Genomic DNA, 18,747 nt, shown 5'->3' on the forward strand with positions numbered 1-18,747 from the left:
GTTTCATTGATCTATATGTTGGGTTTTTTTGCCAGCATTCCATACTGTTTTGCTTACTGTAGCCTGGTAATATAGTCTGAAGACTGGGAGAGTGATCCCTTCAGCTTCTTTCCTGTTTCCCAAGATTGTTTTGGTCACTCAGGGTCCTTTGTGTTTCCATACAAATTTAAATTTTTTGTGTTCTAGTTCTGCCAAAAATGCCCTTGGTCATTTGATAGGGATTTCATTGGATCTGTAGATCGTTCTGAACAGTGTGATAATTTTAACAATATTGATTCTTCCCAATCAAGAACAGGTCTTTCTTTCCATCAGTGTTTGTCGGCTTTAATTTCTTTCATCAATATCTTATAGTTTTTGGAGTAAGGTTCTTTTCCCTCCTTAGGTAGGTTGATTTCTAAACTATTTTCTTCTATTTGATGCTATGATAAATGGGATTGTTTCCTGAGTTTCTCCTTCGGATCTATCACTGATAGTGTATGGAAATGAAGCAGATTTCTCTGTAATAATTTTGTATCCTGCAACTTTACTGAATTCATTGATGAGTTTTAGCAGTTTTCTGGTTGCCTCTTTAGACTTTTCTATGTGTACTAGCATGTCATCTGCAAAAAATGACAGGTTTACTTCTTCTTTTCCAAGTTGGATTCTTTTTTTTAATTTTTCTCCTCTGTCGCTCTGGCTAGGACTTTGATACTTATGTTATATAAAAGTGGTGAGAATGGGCATGTTCATGATCTTGTTGTTCATTATCTTAGAGAAAATTCTTTCAGCTTTTCACCAGCAAGTATGATACTAGTGCTGGGTTTGTCATATATGACCTTTATTCCATTGAGGTATGTTTCTTCTGTGCTCACCGTCTACAGAGTTTTGTTTTGTTTTTTATCATAAATGGATGTTGAATTTTATCAAAAGCTTTCCCTCCCTCTCTAGAAAGGATCATATGTTCTTTATGTTCAATTGATGTATCACACCGATTGATTTGTGGATATTGAAAAATCCTTGCATCTCTGGGGTAAATCCCACTTGATCATGATGTATAATCCTTTTAATGTATTGATGGATTCTGTTTGCTAATATTGTGTTCATGATTCTGGCGTTATGTTCATCTGTGATATGGGCCTGTAATTATCTTTTCTGTGTATGATATTTTTGTCTATGTTTTTTGTTTTAATCACGGAGAGTGTGGCCTCATAGAATGAGTTCAGAAGTGCTCCTACCTCTGCAAATTTCTGGAAGATTTGCAGAAGGATGTGTGTTAACTCTTCTCTAAATGTATGGTAGAAATTCCCTGTGAAGCCATCTGGTCCTGGGTTTCTGTTTCTTGGGACTTTGTAAATTACTGATTCAATTTCAGGAGTGGTAATTGGTCAGTTCATATATTCCAGTTCTTCCTGGTTCAGTTCTGGGTGATTGTACCTCTGTAAAAATGTGTTCATTTGCTGTAGATTTTCCATTTTATTGGCAAATAGTTGCTCATTGTAGTCTCTTAGTGTTCTTTGTATATCTGTGATGTCAGTTGTAACTTCTTTTTCATTTCTACATTTATTGGTTTGGGCCCTCTCCCTTTTTCTCCTGATGAGTCTGGCTAAGGATTATGAATATTGTTTATCTTTCCAATGAACCAGGTTTTAGTTTCATTGATCTTTTCTTTGTTTGTTGTTTGTTTTTGAGGCTCTATTTCATAAGTTTCTGCTCAGATCATTATGGTTTCTTTCCTTCGACTAATTTGGGGTTTTGTTTGTTCATTTTTCTCTAGTTACGTTAGGTGTAAAGTTACGTCATTTATTGAAGCCTTTTCTTCTTGTTAGCTTGTATCACTAACAACTTCCCTCTTAGAACAGCTTCTGCTGCATCCCATAGGTTTTGGGTCATTGTGGTTTTGCTTTTATTTGTCTCTAGGTCTTTGTTTAATTGATTTAATTGAAGTATAGTTGATTTACAATGTTGGGTTACTTTTGCTGTATAGAAAATTGATTGTTATACACCTATCTATCTTTCTGTCTATGCATTCTTTCTCATTTTCTTGTCCAGTGTGGTTTATCACAGGATATTGAATACAATTTCCTCTGGTGTACACTAGGACTTTGTTCCTTTTCTCAATTAATTAATTAATTAATTTCAATTTTACAAATTTGTATTTTATATGAGAATATCGTTGAGTAACAATGCTGTGTTAGTTGCAGGTGTGCAGCAAAGTGATTCAGTTATACATTATAATATGTAACTCTTCGTTTTCATATTAATTCCCATTTAGGTTATTACAAAATTTTGAGCAAAATCCCTGTACTCTACAGTAGGTCCTTATTTGTTATCTGTTTGAATACGAGAGTGTGTACATGTAAATCCTAAACTCCCAATCTATCCCTTCCCCCACCCCATTCCCTCTGATAACCGTAAGTGTGTAATCTATGTTTGTGAGTCTGTTTCTCTTTTGAAAATATGTTCATTTCTATCATTTCCTTTTAGAGTCCGTATATAAGCAATATTGTATGATATTTTTACTTCACGTAGTAGGATAATCTCCAGGTCCATCCATCTTGCTGTAAATGGCATCATTTCATTATTTTTGTTGGCTGAGTAATATTCCATTGTATATATGTCCCACATCTCCTTCATCCATTGTTCTGTCAATGGACATTTTGGTTGCTTCTGTGTCTTGACTATTGTAAAGAGTGCTGCAATGAATATTGGGAGGCATGTATCCTTTAGAACTATGTATTACTCTGAATATATGCCCAGGAGTGGGATTGCTGGATCATATGGTAGCTCTACTTTTAGTTTTTTAAGGAACCCCATACTGTTCTCTATAGTGTCTGTACCAATTGACATTTCCTTCAAGAGTCTAGGAGGGTTGCCTTTTCTCCATGACCTTGTTCATTCCCCATTCTATGTATAATAGTTTGCATCTGCTAACCCCAAACTCAAAATCCATCTCTTCCATGCCTCCCCTCTCCCTGGCAACAACCATTCTCTTCTCTATGTCTGTGAGTCTGTTTCTTTTATGTAGATAAGTTCTTCTGTGTCAGAGTTTTCATTCCACATATACGTGATAACCTATGGTATTTCTCCTTCTCTTTGTGACTTGCTTCACTTAGTGTGATAATCTCTAGCTCCATTCATGTTGCGGCAAATGGCATTATTTCATCCTTTGTTATGGCTGAGTAGTATTCCATTGTATACATATACCACAAATGCTTTAGCCATTCATGTGCCAGTGAACATTTGGGTTGCTTCCATGTCTTGGCTATGGTTAATAGTGCTGCTGTGCACATAGGGATTCACGTACCTTCTTGAATTACAAGGTTCTCTGGTTATATACCCAGGAGTTGGGTTGCTGGAGCATATGACAAGTCAATTTTTAGCTTTTTCAATAAGCTGCATACTGTTTTCCAAAGCGGCTGCACCAATTTACATTCCTATGCACAGTGTAGGAGGGTTCCCTTTTCTCCACACCCTCTCCAGCATTTGGTATGTATAGACATTTTAATGATGGCCATTCTGACCTTTGTGAGGTGGGGCCTCATTGTAGTTTTGATTTGCATTTCTTTAATAATTCCTGATGTTGAGAATCTTTTCATGTGCCCGTTTGGCCATTTGTATGTTTTTGAGAAATGTCGTTGTAGTTCTTCTGCCCATTTTTATTGGGTCACTTTGGTTTTTGGTTGTTCAGTTGTATGAGATGTTTGTATATTTTGGAAATGAAGGCCTTGTCAGTTGCCTCATTTGCAAATATTTTCTCCCAGTCTGTAGGTTGTCTTTCCTTTTTGTTTATGGTTTCCTTTGCTGTGCCAACACTTTTGAGTTTGATTAGGTCCTATTTGTTGATTTCTGGTTTTATTTCCATTACCCTAGGAGCCAAAACTAGAAAGATATTGCTGCAATTTATGTCAAAGTGTGACCTGTCTAGGTTTTCCTCTGGGAATCTTTTAGTATCCAGTTCTCCAGTTAGGTTTTTAATTCATGTTGTGTTTATTTGGGGATAGGGTCTTAAGAATGTTCTACTTTCATTCTTTACATGTAGCTGTCCAGTTTTCCCAGCACCACTTATTGAATAGACGGTATTTTCTCCATTGTATATTCTTGCCTCCTTTGTCTTAAATTAATTGACCACAGCTGAATGGTTTATTTCTGTGCTTTCTTTCCTGTTTCATTGATCTATATGTTGGGTTTTTTTGCCAGCATTCCATACTGTTTTGCTTACTGTAGCCTGGTAATATAGTCTGAAGACTGGGAGAGTGATCCCTTCAGCTTCTTTCCTGTTTCCCAAGATTGTTTTGGTCACTCAGGGTCCTTTGTGTTTCCATACAAATTTAAATTTTTTGTGTTCTAGTTCTGCGAAAAATGCCCTTGGTCATTTGATAGGGATTTCATTGGATCTGTAGATCGTTCTGAACAGTGTGATAATTTTAACAATATTGATTCTTCCCAATCAAGAACAGGTCTTTCTTTCCATCAGTGTTTGTCGGCTTTAATTTCTTTCATCAATATCTTATAGTTTTTGGAGTAAGGTTCTTTTCCCTCCTTAGGTAGGTTGATTTCTAAACTATTTTCTTCTATTTGATGCTATGATAAATGGGATTGTTTCCTGAGTTTCTCCTTCGGATCTATCACTGATAGTGTATGGAAATGAAGCAGATTTCTCTGTAATAATTTTGTATCCTGCAACTTTACTGAATTCATTGATGAGTTTTAGCAGTTTTCTGGTTGCCTCTTTAGACTTTTCTATGTGTACTAGCATGTCATCTGCAAAAAATGACAGGTTTACTTCTTCTTTTCCAAGTTGGATTCTTTTTTTAATTTTTCTCCTCTGTCGCTCTGGCTAGGACTTTGATACTTATGTTATATAAAAGTGGTGAGAATGGGCATGTTCATGATCTTGTTGTTCATTATCTTAGAGAAAATTCTTTCAGCTTTTCACCAGCAAGTATGATACTAGTGCTGGGATTGACATATACGACCTTTATTACATTGAGGTATGTTTCTTCTGTGCTCACCGTCTACAGAGTTTTGTTTTGTTTTTTATCATAAATGGAGGTTGAATTTTATCAAAAGCTTTCCCTCCCTCTCTAGAAAGGATCATATGTTCTTTATGTTCAATTGATGTATCACACCGATTGATTTGTGGATATTGAAAAATCCTTGCATCTCTGGGGTAAATCCCACTTGATCATGATGTATAATCCTTTTAATGTATTGATGGATTCTGTTTGCTAATATTGTGTTCATGATTCTGGCGTTATGTTCATCTGTGATATGGGCCTGTAATTATCTTTTCTGTGTATGATATTTTTGTCTATGTTTTTTGTTTTAATCACGGAGAGTGTGGCCTCATAGAATGAGTTCAGAAGTGCTCCTACCTCTGCAAATTTCTGGAAGATTTGCAGAAGGATGTGTGTTAACTCTTCTCTAAATGTATGGTAGAAATTCCCTGTGAAGCCATCTGGTCCTGGGTTTCTGTTTCTTGGGACTTTGTAAATTACTGATTCAATTTCAGGAGTGGTAATTGGTCAGTTCATATATTCCAGTTCTTCCTGGTTCAGTTCTGGGTGATTGTACCTCTGTAAAAATGTGTTCATTTGCTGTAGATTTTCCATTTTATTGGCAAATAGTTGCTCATTGTAGTCTCTTAGTGTTCTTTGTATATCTGTGATGTCAGTTGTAACTTCTTTTTCATTTCTACATTTATTGGTTTGGGCCCTCTCCCTTTTTCTCCTGATGAGTCTGGCTAAGGATTATGAATATTGTTTATCTTTCCAATGAACCAGGTTTTAGTTTCATTGATCTTTTCTTTGTTTGTTGTTTGTTTTTGAGGCTCTATTTCATAAGTTTCTGCTCAGATCATTATGGTTTCTTTCCTTCGACTAATTTGGGGTTTTGTTTGTTCATTTTTCTCTAGTTACGTTAGGTGTAAAGTTATGTCATTTATTGAAGCTTTTTCTTCTTGTTAGCTTGTATCACTAACAACTTCCCTCTTAGAACAGCTTCTGCTGCATCCCATAGGTTTTGGGTCATTGTGGTTTTGCTTTTATTTGTCTCTAGGTCTTTGTTTAATTGATTTAATTGAAGTATAGTTGATTTACAATGTTGGGTTACTTTTGCTGTATAGAAAATTGATTGTTATACACCTATCTATCTTTCTGTCTATGCATTCTTTCTCATTTTCTTGTCCAGTGTGGTTTATCACAGGATATTGAATACAATTTCCTCTGGTGTACACTAGGACTTTGTTCCTTTTCTCAATTAATTAATTAATTAATTTCAATTTTACAAATTTGTATTTTATATGAGAATATCGTTGAGTAACAATGCTGTGTTAGTTGCAGGTGTGCAGCAAAGTGATTCAGTTATACATTATAATATGTACCTCTTCGTTTTCATATTAATTCCCATTTAGGTTATTACAAAATTTTGAGCAAAATCCCTGTACTCTACAGTAGGTCCTTATTTGTTATCTGTTTGAATACGAGAGTGTGTACATGTAAATCCTAAACTCCCAATCTATCCCTTCCCCCACCCCATTCCCTCTGATAACCGTAAGTGTGTAATCTATGTTTGTGAGTCTGTTTCTCTTTTGAAAATATGTTCATTTCTATCATTTCCTTTTAGATTCCGTATATAAGCAATATTGTATGATATTTTTACTTCACGTAGTAGGATAATCTCCAGGTCCATCCATCTTGCTGTAAATGGCATCATTTCATTATTTTTGTTGGCTGAGTAATATTCCATTGTATATATGTCCCACATCTCCTTCATCCATTGTTCTGTCAATGGACATTTTGGTTGCTTCTGTGTCTTGACTATTGTAAAGAGTGCTGCAATGAATATTGGGAGGCATGTATCCTTTAGAACTATGTATTACTCTGAATATATGCCCAGGAGTGGGATTGCTGGATCATATGGTAGCTCTACTTTTAGTTTTTTAAGGAACCCCATACTGTTCTCTATAGTGTCTGTACCAATTGACATTTCCTTCAAGAGTCTAGGAGGGTTGCCTTTTCTCCATGACCTTGTTCATTCCCCATTCTATGTATAATAGTTTGCATCTGCTAACCCCAAACTCAAAATCCATCTCTTCCATGCCTCCCCTCTCCCTGGCAACAACCATTCTCTTCTCTATGTCTGTGAGTCTGTTTCTTTTATGTAGATAAGTTCTTCTGTGTCAGAGTTTTCATTCCACATATACGTGATAACCTATGGTATTTCTCCTTCTCTTTGTGACTTGCTTCACTTAGTGTGATAATCTCTAGCTCCATTCATGTTGCGGCAAATGGCATTATTTCATCCTTTGTTATGGCTGAGTAGTATTCCATTGTATACATATACCACAAATGCTTTAGCCATTCATGTGCCAGTGAACATTTGGGTTGCTTCCATGTCTTGGCTATGGTTAATAGTGCTGCTGTGCACATAGGGATTCACGTACCTTCTTGAATTACAAGGTTCTCTGGTTATATACCCAGGAGTTGGGTTGCTGGAGCATATGACAAGTCAATTTTTAGCTTTTTCAATAAGCTGCATACTGTTTTCCAAAGCGGCGGCACCAATTTACATTCCTATGCACAGTGTAGGAGGGTTCCCTTTTCTCCACACCCTCTCCAGCATTTGGTATGTATAGACATTTTAATGATGGCCATTCTGACCTTTGTGAGGTGGGGCCTCATTGTAGTTTTGATTTGCATTTCTTTAATAATTCCTGATGTTGAGAATCTTTTCATGTGCCCGTTTGGCCATTTGTATGTTTTTGAGAAATGTCGTTGTAGTTCTTCTGCCCATTTTTATTGGGTCACTTTGGTTTTTGGTTGTTCAGTTGTATGAGATGTTTGTATATTTTGGAAATGAAGGCCTTGTCAGTTGCCTCATTGGCAAATATTTTCTCCCAGTCTGTAGGTTGTCTTTCCTTTTTGTTTATGGTTTCCTTTGCTGTGCCAACACTTTTGAGTTTGATTAGGTCCTATTTGTTGATTTCTGGTTTTATTTCCATTACCCTAGGAGCCAAAACTAGAAAGATATTGCTGCAATTTATGTCAAAGTGTGACCTGTCTAGGTTTTCCTCTGGGAATCTTTTAGTATCCAGTTCTCCAGTTAGGTTTTTAATTCATGTTGTGTTTATTTGGGGATAGGGTCTTAAGAATGTTCTACTTTCATTCTTTACATGTAGCTGTCCAGTTTTCCCAGCACCACTTATTGAATAGACGGTATTTTCTCCATCGTATATTCTTGCCTCCTTTGTCTTAAATTAATTGACCACAGCTGAATGGTTTATTTCTGTGCTTTCTTTCCTGTTTCATTGATCTATATGTTGGGTTTTTTTGCCAGCATTCCATACTGTTTTGCTTACTGTAGCCTGGTAATATAGTCTGAAGACTGGGAGAGTGATCCCTTCAGCTTCTTTCCTGTTTCCCAAGATTGTTTTGGTCACTCAGGGTCCTTTGTGTTTCCATACAAATTTAAATTTTTTGTGTTCTAGTTCTGCGAAAAATGCCCTTGGTCATTTGATAGGGATTTCATTGGATCTGTAGATCGTTCTGAACAGTGTGATAATTTTAACAATATTGATTCTTCCCAATCAAGAACAGGTCTTTCTTTCCATCAGTGTTTGTCGGCTTTAATTTCTTTCATCAATATCTTATAGTTTTTGGAGTAAGGTTCTTTTCCCTCCTTAGGTAGGTTGATTTCTAAACTATTTTCTTCTATTTGATGCTATGATAAATGGGATTGTTTCCTGAGTTTCTCCTTCGGATCTATCACTGATAGTGTATGGAAATGAAGCAGATTTCTCTGTAATAATTTTGTATCCTGCAACTTTACTGAATTCATTGATGAGTTTTAGCAGTTTTCTGGTTGCCTCTTTAGACTTTTCTATGTGTACTAGCATGTCATCTGCAAAAAATGACAGGTTTACTTCTTCTTTTCCAAGTTGGATTCTTTTTTTAATTTTTCTCCTCTGTCGCTCTGGCTAGGACTTTGATACTTATGTTATATAAAAGTGGTGAGAATGGGCATGTTCATGATCTTGTTGTTCATTATCTTAGAGAAAATTCTTTCAGCTTTTCACCATCAAGTATGATACTAGTGCTGGGTTTGTCATATATGACCTTTATTCCATTGAGGTATGTTTCTTCTGTGCTCACCGTCTACAGAGTTTTGTTTTGTTTTTTATCATAAATGGAGGTTGAATTTTATCAAAAGCTTTCCCTCCCTCTCTAGAAAGGATCATATGTTCTTTATGTTCAATTGATGTATCACACCGATTGATTTGTGGATATTGAAAAATCCTTGCATCTCTGGGGTAAATCCCACTTGATCATGATGTATAACCTTTTAATGTATTGATGGATTCTGTTTGCTAATATTGTGTTCATGATTTTGGCGTTATGTTCCTCTGTGATATGGGCCTGTAAGTATCATTGCTGTGTATGATATTTTTGTCTATGTTTTTTGTTTTCATCACGGAGATTGTGGCCTCATAGAATGAGTTCAGAAGTGCTCCTACCTCTGCAAATTTTTGGAAGATTTGCAGAAGGATGTGTGTTAACTCTTCTCCAAATGTATGGTAGAAATTCCCTGTGAAGCCATCTGGTCCTGGGTTTCTGTTTCTTGGGATTTTGTAAATTACTGATTCAATTTCAGGAGTGGTAATTGGCCAGTTCATATATTCCAGTTCTTCCTGGTTCAGTTCTGGGTGATTGTACCTGTGTAAAAATGTGTTCATTTGCTGTAGATTTTCCATTTTATTGGCAAATAGTTGCTCATTGTAGTCTCTTAGTGTTCTTTGTATATCTGTGATGTCAGTTGTAACTGCTTTTTCATTTCTACATTTATTGGTTTGTGCCCTCTCCCTTTTTCTCCTGATGAGTCTGGCTAAGGATTATGAATATTGTTTATCTTTTCAATGAAGCAGGTTTTAGTTTCATTGATCTTTTCTTTGTTTGTTGTTTGTTTTTGAGGCTCTATTTCATAAGTTTCTGCTCATATCATTATGGTATCTTTCCTTCGACTAAGTTGGGGTTTGTTTGTTCATTTTTCTCTAGTTACGTTAGGTGTAAAGTTACGTCATTTATTGAAGCTTTTTCTTCTTGTTAGCTTGTATCACTAACAACTTCCCTCTTAGAACAGCTTTCACTGCATCCCATAGGTTTTGGGTCATTGTGTTTTTGCTTTTATTTTCTCTAGGTCTTTGTTTAATTGATTTATTTGAAGTATAGTTGATCTACAATGTTTGGTTACTTTTGCTGTATAGAAAATTGATTGTTATACACCTATCTATCTTTCTGTCTATGCATTCTTTCTCATTATCTTGTCCAGTGTGGTTTATCACAAGATATTGAATACAATTTCCTCTGGTATACATTGGACGTTGTTCCTTTTCTAAATTAACTAATTAATTCATTTAAATTTTACAAATTTTTATTTTATATTAGAATACCGTTGAGTAACAATGCTGTGTTAGTTGCGGGTGTGCTGCAAAGTGATTCAGTTATACATTATAACATGTACCTCTTCGTTTTCATATTAATTCCCATTTAGGTTATTACAAGATATTGAGCAAAATCCCTGTGCTATACAGTAGGTCCTTATTTGTTATCTGTTTGAATACGAGAGTGTGTACATGTAAATCCTAAACTCCCAATCTATCCCTTCCCCCCACCCCATTCCCTCTGATAACCATAAGTGTGTAATCTATGTCTGTGAGTCTGTTTCTCTTTTGTAAATAAGTTCATTTCTATCATTTCCTTTTAGATTCCGTATATAAGCAATATTGTATGATATTTTTATTTCACTTAGTAGGATAATCTCCAGGTCCATCCATCTAGCTGTAAATGGCATCATTTCATTATTTTTGTTGGCTGAGTAATATACCGTTGTATATATGTCCCACATCTCCTTCATCCATTGTTCTGTCAATGGACATTTTGGTTGCTTCTGTGTCTTGACTATTGTAAAGAGTGCTGCAATGAATATTGGGAGGCATGTATCCTTTAGAATTATGTATTACTCTGAATATATGCCCAGGAGTGGGATTGCCGGATCATATGGTAGCTCTACTTTTAGTTTTAGAAGGAACCCCATACTGTTCTCTATAGTGTCTGTACCAATTGACATTTCCTTCAAGAGTATAGGAGGGTTGCCTTTTCTCCATGACCTTGTTCTTTCCCCATTCTATGTATAATAGTTTGCATCTGCTAACCCCAAACTCAAAATCCATCTCTTCCATGCCTCACCTCTCCCTGGCAACAACCATTCTGTTCTCTATGTCTGTGAGTCTGTTTCTTTTATGTAGATAAGGTCTTCTGTGTCAGATTTTTCATTCCACATATACGTGATAACATATGGTATTTCTCCTTCTGTTTGTGACTTGCTTCACTTAGTGTGATAATCTCTAGCTCCATTCATGTTTCGGCAAATGGCATTATTTCATCCTTTGTTATGGCTGAGTAGTATTCCATTGTATACATATACCACAAATGCTTTAGCCATTCATGTGCCAGTGAACATTTGGGTTGCTTCCATGTCTTGGCTATGGTTAATAGTGCTGCTGTGCACATAGGGATTCACGTACCTTCTTGAATTAGAAGGTTCTCTGGTTATATACCCAGGAGCTGGGTTGCTGGAATATATGACAAGTCAATTTTTAGGTTTCTCAATAAGCTCCATACTGTTTTCCAAAGTGGCTGCACCAATTTACATTCCTATGCACAGTGTAGGAGGGTTCCCTTTTCTCCACACCCTCTCCAACATTTGGTATGTATAGACATTTTAATGATGGCCATTCTGACCTTTGTGAGGTGGGGCCTCATTGTAGTTTTGATTTGCATTTCTTTAATAATTCCTGATGTTGAGAATCTTTTCATGTGCCCGTTTGGCCATTTGTATGTTTTTGAGAAATGTCATTGTAGTTCTTTTGCCCATTGTTTGATTGGGTCACTTTGGTTTTTGGTTGTTCAGTTGTATGAGATGTTTGTATATTTTGGAAATGAAGGCCTTGTCAGTTGCCTCATTGGCAAATATTTTCTCCCAGTCTGTAGGTTGTCTTTCCTTTTTGTTTATGGTTTCCTTTGCTGTGCCAAGACTTTTGAGTTTGAGTAGGTCCTATTTGTTGATTTCTGTTTTTATTTCCATTACCCTAGGAGCCAAAACTAGAAAGATATTGCTGCAATTTATGTCAAAGTGTGACCTGTCTAGGTTTTCCTCTGGGAGTCTTTTAGTATCCAGTTCTCCAGTTAGGTTTTTAATTCATGTTGTGTTTATTTGGGGATAGGGTCTTAAGAATGTTCTACTTTCATTCTTTACATGTAGCTGTCCAGTTTTCCCAGCACCACTTATTGAATAGACGGTATTTTCTCCATCGTATATTCTTGCCTCCTTTGTCTTAAATTAATTGACCATAGCTGAATGGTTTATTTCTGTGCTTTCTTTCCTGTTTCATTGATCTATATGTTGGGTTTTTTTGCCAGCATTCCAGACTGTTTTGCTTACTGTAGCCTGGTAATATAGTCTGGAAACTGGGAGAGTGATCCCTTCAGCTTCTTTCCTCTTTCCCAAGATTGTGTTGGTCACTCAGGGTCCTTTGTGTTTCCATACAAATTTAAATTTTTTGTGTTCTAGTTCTGCGAAAAATGCCCTTGGTCATTTGATAGGGATTTCATTGGATCTGTAGATCGTTCTGAACAGTGTGATAATTTTAACAATATTGATTCTTCCCAATCAAGAACAGGTCTTTCTTTCCATCAGTGTTTGTCGGCTTTAATTTCTTTCAGCAATATCTTATAGTTTTTGGAGTAAGGTTCTTTTCCCTCCTTAGGTAGGTTGATTTCTAAACTATTTTCTTCTATTTGATGCTATGATAAATGGGATTGTTTCCTGAGTTTCTCCTTCGGATCTATCACTGATAGTGTATGGAAATGAAGCAGATTTCTCTGTAATAATTTTGTATCCTGCAACTTTACTGAATTCTTTCATGAGTTTTAGCAGTTTTCTGGTTGCCTCTTTAGACTTTTCTATGTGTACTAGCATGTCATCTGCAAAAAATGACAGGTTTACTTCTTCTTTTCCAAGTTGGATTCTTTTTTTTTTATTTTTCTCCTCTGTCGCTCTGGCTAGGACTTTGATACTTATGTTATATAAAAGTGGTGAGAATGGGCATGTTCATGATCTTGTTGTTCATTATCTTAGAGAAAATTCTTTCAGCTTTTCACCAGCAAGTATGATACTAGTGCTGGGATTGACATATACGACCTTTATTCCATTGAGGTATGTTTCTTCTGTGCTCACCGTCTACAGAGTTTTGTTTTGTTTTTTATCATAAATGGATGTTGAATTTTATCAAAAGCTTTCCCTCCCTCTCTAGAAAGGATCATATGTTCTTTATGTTCAATTGATGTATCACACCGATTGATTTGTGGATATTGAAAAATCCTTGCATCTCTGGGGTAAATCCCACTTGATCATGATGTATAATCCTTTTAATGTATTGATGGATTCTGTTTGCTAATATTGTGTTCATGATTCTGGCGTTATGTTCATCTGTGATATGGGCCTGTAGTTATCTTTTCTGTGTATGATATTTTTGTCTATGTTTTTTGTTTTAATCACGGAGAGTGTGGCCTCATAGAATGAGTTCAGAAGTGCTCCTACCTCTGCAAATTTCTGGAAGATTTGCAGAAGGATGTGTGTTAACTCTTCTCTAAATGTATGGTAGAAATTCCCTGTGAAGCCATCTGGTCCTGGGTTTCTGTTTCTTGGGACTTTGTAAATTACTGATTCAATTTCAGGAGTGGTAATTGGTCAGTTCATATATTCCAGTTCTTCCTGGTTCAGTTCTGGGTGATTGTACCTGTGTAAAAATGTGTTCATTTGCTGTAGATTTTCCATTTTATTGGCAAATAGTTGCTCATTGTAGTCTCTTAGTGTTCTTTGTATATCTGTGATGTCAGTTGTAACTTCTTTTTCATTTCTACATTTATTGGTTTGGGCCCTCTCCCTTTTTCTCCTGATGAGTCTGGCTAAGGGTTATGAATATTGTTTATCTTTTCAATGAACCAGGGTTTAGTTTCATTGATCTTTTCTTTGTTTGTTGTTTGTTTTTGAGGCTCTATTTCATAAGTTTCTGCTCATATCATTATGGTATCTTTCCTTCGACTAAGTTGGGGTTTGTTTGTACATTTTTCTCTAGTTACGTTAGGTGTAAAGTTACGTCATTTATTGAAGCTTTTTCTTCTTGTTAGCTTGTATCACTAACAACTTCCCTCTTAGAACAGCTTTCACTGCATCCCATAGGTTTTGGGTCATTGTGTTTTTGCTTTTATTTTCTCTAGGTCTTTGTTTAATTGATTTATTTGAAGTATAGTTGATCTACAATGTTTGGTTACTTTTGCTGTATAGAAAATTGATTGTTATACACCTATCTATCTTTTTGTCTATGCATTCTTTCTCATTTTCTTGTCCAGTGTGGTTTATCACAAGATATTGAATACAATTTCCTCTGGCATACATTGGACGTTGTTCCTTTTCTAAATTAACTAATTAATTCATTTAAATTTTACAAATTTTTATTTTATATTAGAATATCGTTGAGTAACAATGCTGTGTTAGTTGCGGGTGTGCTGCAAAGTGATTCAGTTATACATTATAACATGTACCTCTTCGTTTTCATATTAATTCTCATTTAGGTTATTACAAGATATTGAGCAAAATCCCTGTGCTATACAGTAGGTCCTTATTTGTTATCTGTTCGAATACGAGAGTGTGTACATGTAAATCCTAAACTCCCAATCTATCCCTTCCCCCCACCCCATTCCCTCTGATAACCATAAGTGTGTAATCTATGTCTGTGAGTCTGTTTCTCTTTTGTAAATAAGTTCATTTCTATCATTTCCTTTTAGATTCCGTATATAAGCAATATTGTATGATATTTTTATTTCACTTAGTAGGATAATCTCCAGGTCCATCCATCTAGCTGTAAATGGCATCATTTCATTATGTTTGTTGGCTGAGTAATATACCATTGTATATATGTCCCACATCTCCTTCATCCATTGTTCTGTCAATGGACATTTTGGTTGCTTCTGTGTCTTGACTATTGTAAAGAGTGCTGCAATGAATATTGGGAGGCATGTATCCTTTAGAATTATGTATTACTCTGAATATATGCCCAGGAGTGGGATTGCCGGATCATATGGTAGCTCTACTTTTAGTTTTAGAAGGAACCCCATACTGTTCTCTATAGTGTCTGTACCAATTGACATTTCCTTCAAGAGTATAGGAGGGTTGCCTTTTCTCCATGACCTTGTTCTTTCCCCATTCTATGTATAATAGTTTGCATCTGCTAACCCCAAACTCAAAATCCACCTCTTTCATGCCTCCCGTCTCCCTGGCAACAACCATTCTCTTCTCTATGTCTGTGAGTCTGTTTCTTTTATGTAGATAAGTTCTTCTGTGTCAGAGTTTTCATTCCACATATACGTGATAACCTATGGTATTTCTCCTTCTCTTTGTGACTTGCTTCACTTAGTGTGATAATCTCTAGCTCCATTCATGTTTCGGCAAATGGCATTATTTCATCCTTTGTTATGGCTGAGTAGTATTCCATTGTATACATATACCACAAATGCTTTAGCCATTCATGTGCCAGTGAACATTTGGGTTGCTTCCATGTCTTGGCTATGCTTAATAGTGCTGCTGTGCACATAGGGATTCACGTACCTTCTTGAATTAGAAGGTTCTCTGGTTATATACCCAGGAGTTGGGTTGCTGGAGCATATGACAAGTCAATTTTTAGCTTTTTCAATAAGCTGCATACTGTTTTCCAAAGCGGCTGCACCAATTTACATTCCTATGCACAGTGTAGGAGGGTTCCCTTTTCTCCACACCCTCTCCAACATTTGGTATGTATAGACATTTTAATGATGACCATTCTGACCTTTGTGAGGTGGTGCCTCATTGTAGTTTTGGTTTGCATTTTTTTAAATAATTACTGATGTTGAGAATCTTTTCATGTGCCCGTTTGGTCATTTGTATGTTTTTGAAAAATGTCGTTGTAGTTCTTCTGCCCATTGTTTGATTGGGTCACTTTGGTTTTTGGTTATTCAGTTGTATGAGATGTTTGTATATTTTGGAAATGAAGGCCTTGTCAGTTGCCTCATTGGCAAATATTTTCTCCCAGTCTGTAGGTTGTCTTTCCTTTTTGTTTATGGTTTCCTTTGCTGTGCCAACACTTTTGAGTTTGATTAGGTCCTATTTGTTGATTTCTGTTTTTATTTCCATTACCCTAGGAGCCAAAACTAGAAAGATATTGCTGCAATTTATGTCAAAGTGTTTTCTGTCTAGCTTTTCCTCTGGGAGTCTTTTAGTATCCAGTTCTCCAGTTAGGTTTTTAATTCATATTGTGTTTATGTTGGGATAGGGTCTTAAGAATGTTCTACTTTCATTCTTTACATGTATCTGTCCAGTTCTCCCAGCAAAACTTATGGAATAGACGGTATTTTCTCCATCGTATATTCTTGCCTCCTTTGTCTTAAATTAATTGACCATAGCTGAATGGTTTATTTCTGTGCTTTCTTTCCTGTTTCATTGATCTATATGTTGGGTTTTTTTTGCCAGTATTCCATACTGTTTTGCTTACTGTAGCCTGGTAATATAGTCTGAAGACAGGGAGAGTGATCCCTTCAGCTTCTTTCCTCTTTCCCAAGATTGTTTTGGTCACTCAGGGTCCTTTGTGTTTCCATACAAATTTAAATTTTTTGTGTTCTAGTTCTGCGAAAAATGCCCTTGGTCATTTGATAGGGATTTCATTGGATCTGTAGATCGTTCTGAACAGTGTGATAATTTTAACAATATTGATTCTTCCCAATCAAGAACAGGTCTTTCTTTCCATCAGTGTTTGTCGGCTTTAATTTCTTTCATCAATATCTTATAGTTTTTGGAGTAAGGTTCTTTTCCCTCCTTAGGTAGGTTGATGTCTAAACTATTTTCTTCTATTTGATGCTGTGATAAATGGGATTGTTTCCTGAGTTTCTCCTTCGGATCTATCACTGATAGTGTATGGAAATGAAGCAGATTTCTCTGTAATAATTTTGTATCCTGCAACTTTACTGAATTCATTGATGAGTTTTAGCAGTTTTCTGGTTGCCTTTTTAGACTTTTCTATGTGTACTAGCATGTCATCTGCAAAAAAATGACAGGTTTACTTCTTCTTTTCCAAGTTGGATTCTTTTTTTTATTTTCCTCCTGTGTTGTTCTGGCTAGGACTTTGATACTTATGTTATATAGAAGTGGTGAGAATGGGCATGTTCATGATCTTGTTGTTCATTATCTTAGAGAAAATTCTTTCAGCTTTTCACCATCAAGTATGATACTAGTGCTGGGTTTGTCATATATGACCTTTATTACATTGAGGTATGTTTCTTCTGTGCTCACCGTCTACAGAGTTTTGTTTTTTATCATAAATGGATGTTGAATTTTATCAAAAGCTTTCCCTCCCTCTCTAGAAAGGATCATATGTTCTTTATGTTCAATTGATGTATCACACCGATTGATTTGTGTATATTGAAAAATCCTTGCATCTCTGGGGTAAATCCCACTTGATCATGATGTATAAACCTTTTAATGTATTGATGGATTCTGTTTGCTAATATTGTGTTCATGATTTTGGCGTTATGTTCCTCTGTGATATGGGCCTGTAAGTATCATTGCTGTGTATGATATTTTTGTCTGTTTTTTGTTTTCATCACAGAGATTGTGGCCTCATAGAATGAGTTCAGAAGTGCTCCTACCTCTGCAAATTTTTGGAAGATTTGCAGAAGGATGTGTGTTAACTCTTCTCCAAATGTATGGTAGAAATTCCCTGTGAAGCCATCTGGTCGTGGGTTTCTGTTTCTTGGGATTTTGTAAATTACTGATTCAATTTCAGGAGTGGTAATTGGCCAGTTCATATATTCCAGTTCTTCCTGGTTCAGTTCTGGGTGATTGTACCTGTGTAAAAATGTGTTCATTAGCTGTAGATTTTCCATTTTATTGGCAAATAGTTGCTCATTGTAGTCTCTTAGTGTTCTTTGTATATCTGTGATGTCAGTTGTAACTGCTTTTTCATTTCTACATTTATTGGTTTGGGCCCTCTCCCTTTTTCTCCTGATGAGTCTGGCTAAGGGTTATGAATATTGTTTATCTATTCAATGAACCAGGTTTTAGTTTCATTGATCTTTTCTTTGTTTGTTGTTTGGTTTTTTAGGCTCTATTTCATAAGTTTCTGCTCAGATCGTTATGATCTTTCCTTCGACTAAGTTGGGGTTTTGTTTGTTCATTTTTCTCTAGTTACGTTAGGTGCAAAGTTACGTCATTTATTGAAGCTTTTTCTTCTTGTTAGCGTGTTTCACTGACAACTTCCCTCTTAGAATAGCTTCTGCTGCATCCCATAGGTTTTGGGTCATTGTGTTTTTGCTTTTATTTGTCTCTAGGTCTTAGTTTAATTGATTTACTTGAAGTATAGTTGATTTACAATGTTTGGTTACTTTTGCTGTATAGAAAATTGATTGTTTTACACCTATCTATCTTTCTGTCTATGCATTCTTTCCCATTTTCTTGTCCAGTGTGGTTTATCACAGGATATTGAATACAATTTTCTCTGGTATACACTAGGATTGTGTTCCTTTTCTAAATTAATTACTTAATTTAAATTTTACAAACTTTTATTTTATAATAGAATATCGTTGAGTAACAATGCTGTGTTAGTTGCAGGTGTGCAGCAAAGTG

This window comes from Grampus griseus (assembly GCF_964374135.1).
Source record: "Grampus griseus genome assembly, chromosome: 1".
Lineage (NCBI taxonomy): Eukaryota > Metazoa > Chordata > Mammalia > Artiodactyla > Delphinidae > Grampus > Grampus griseus.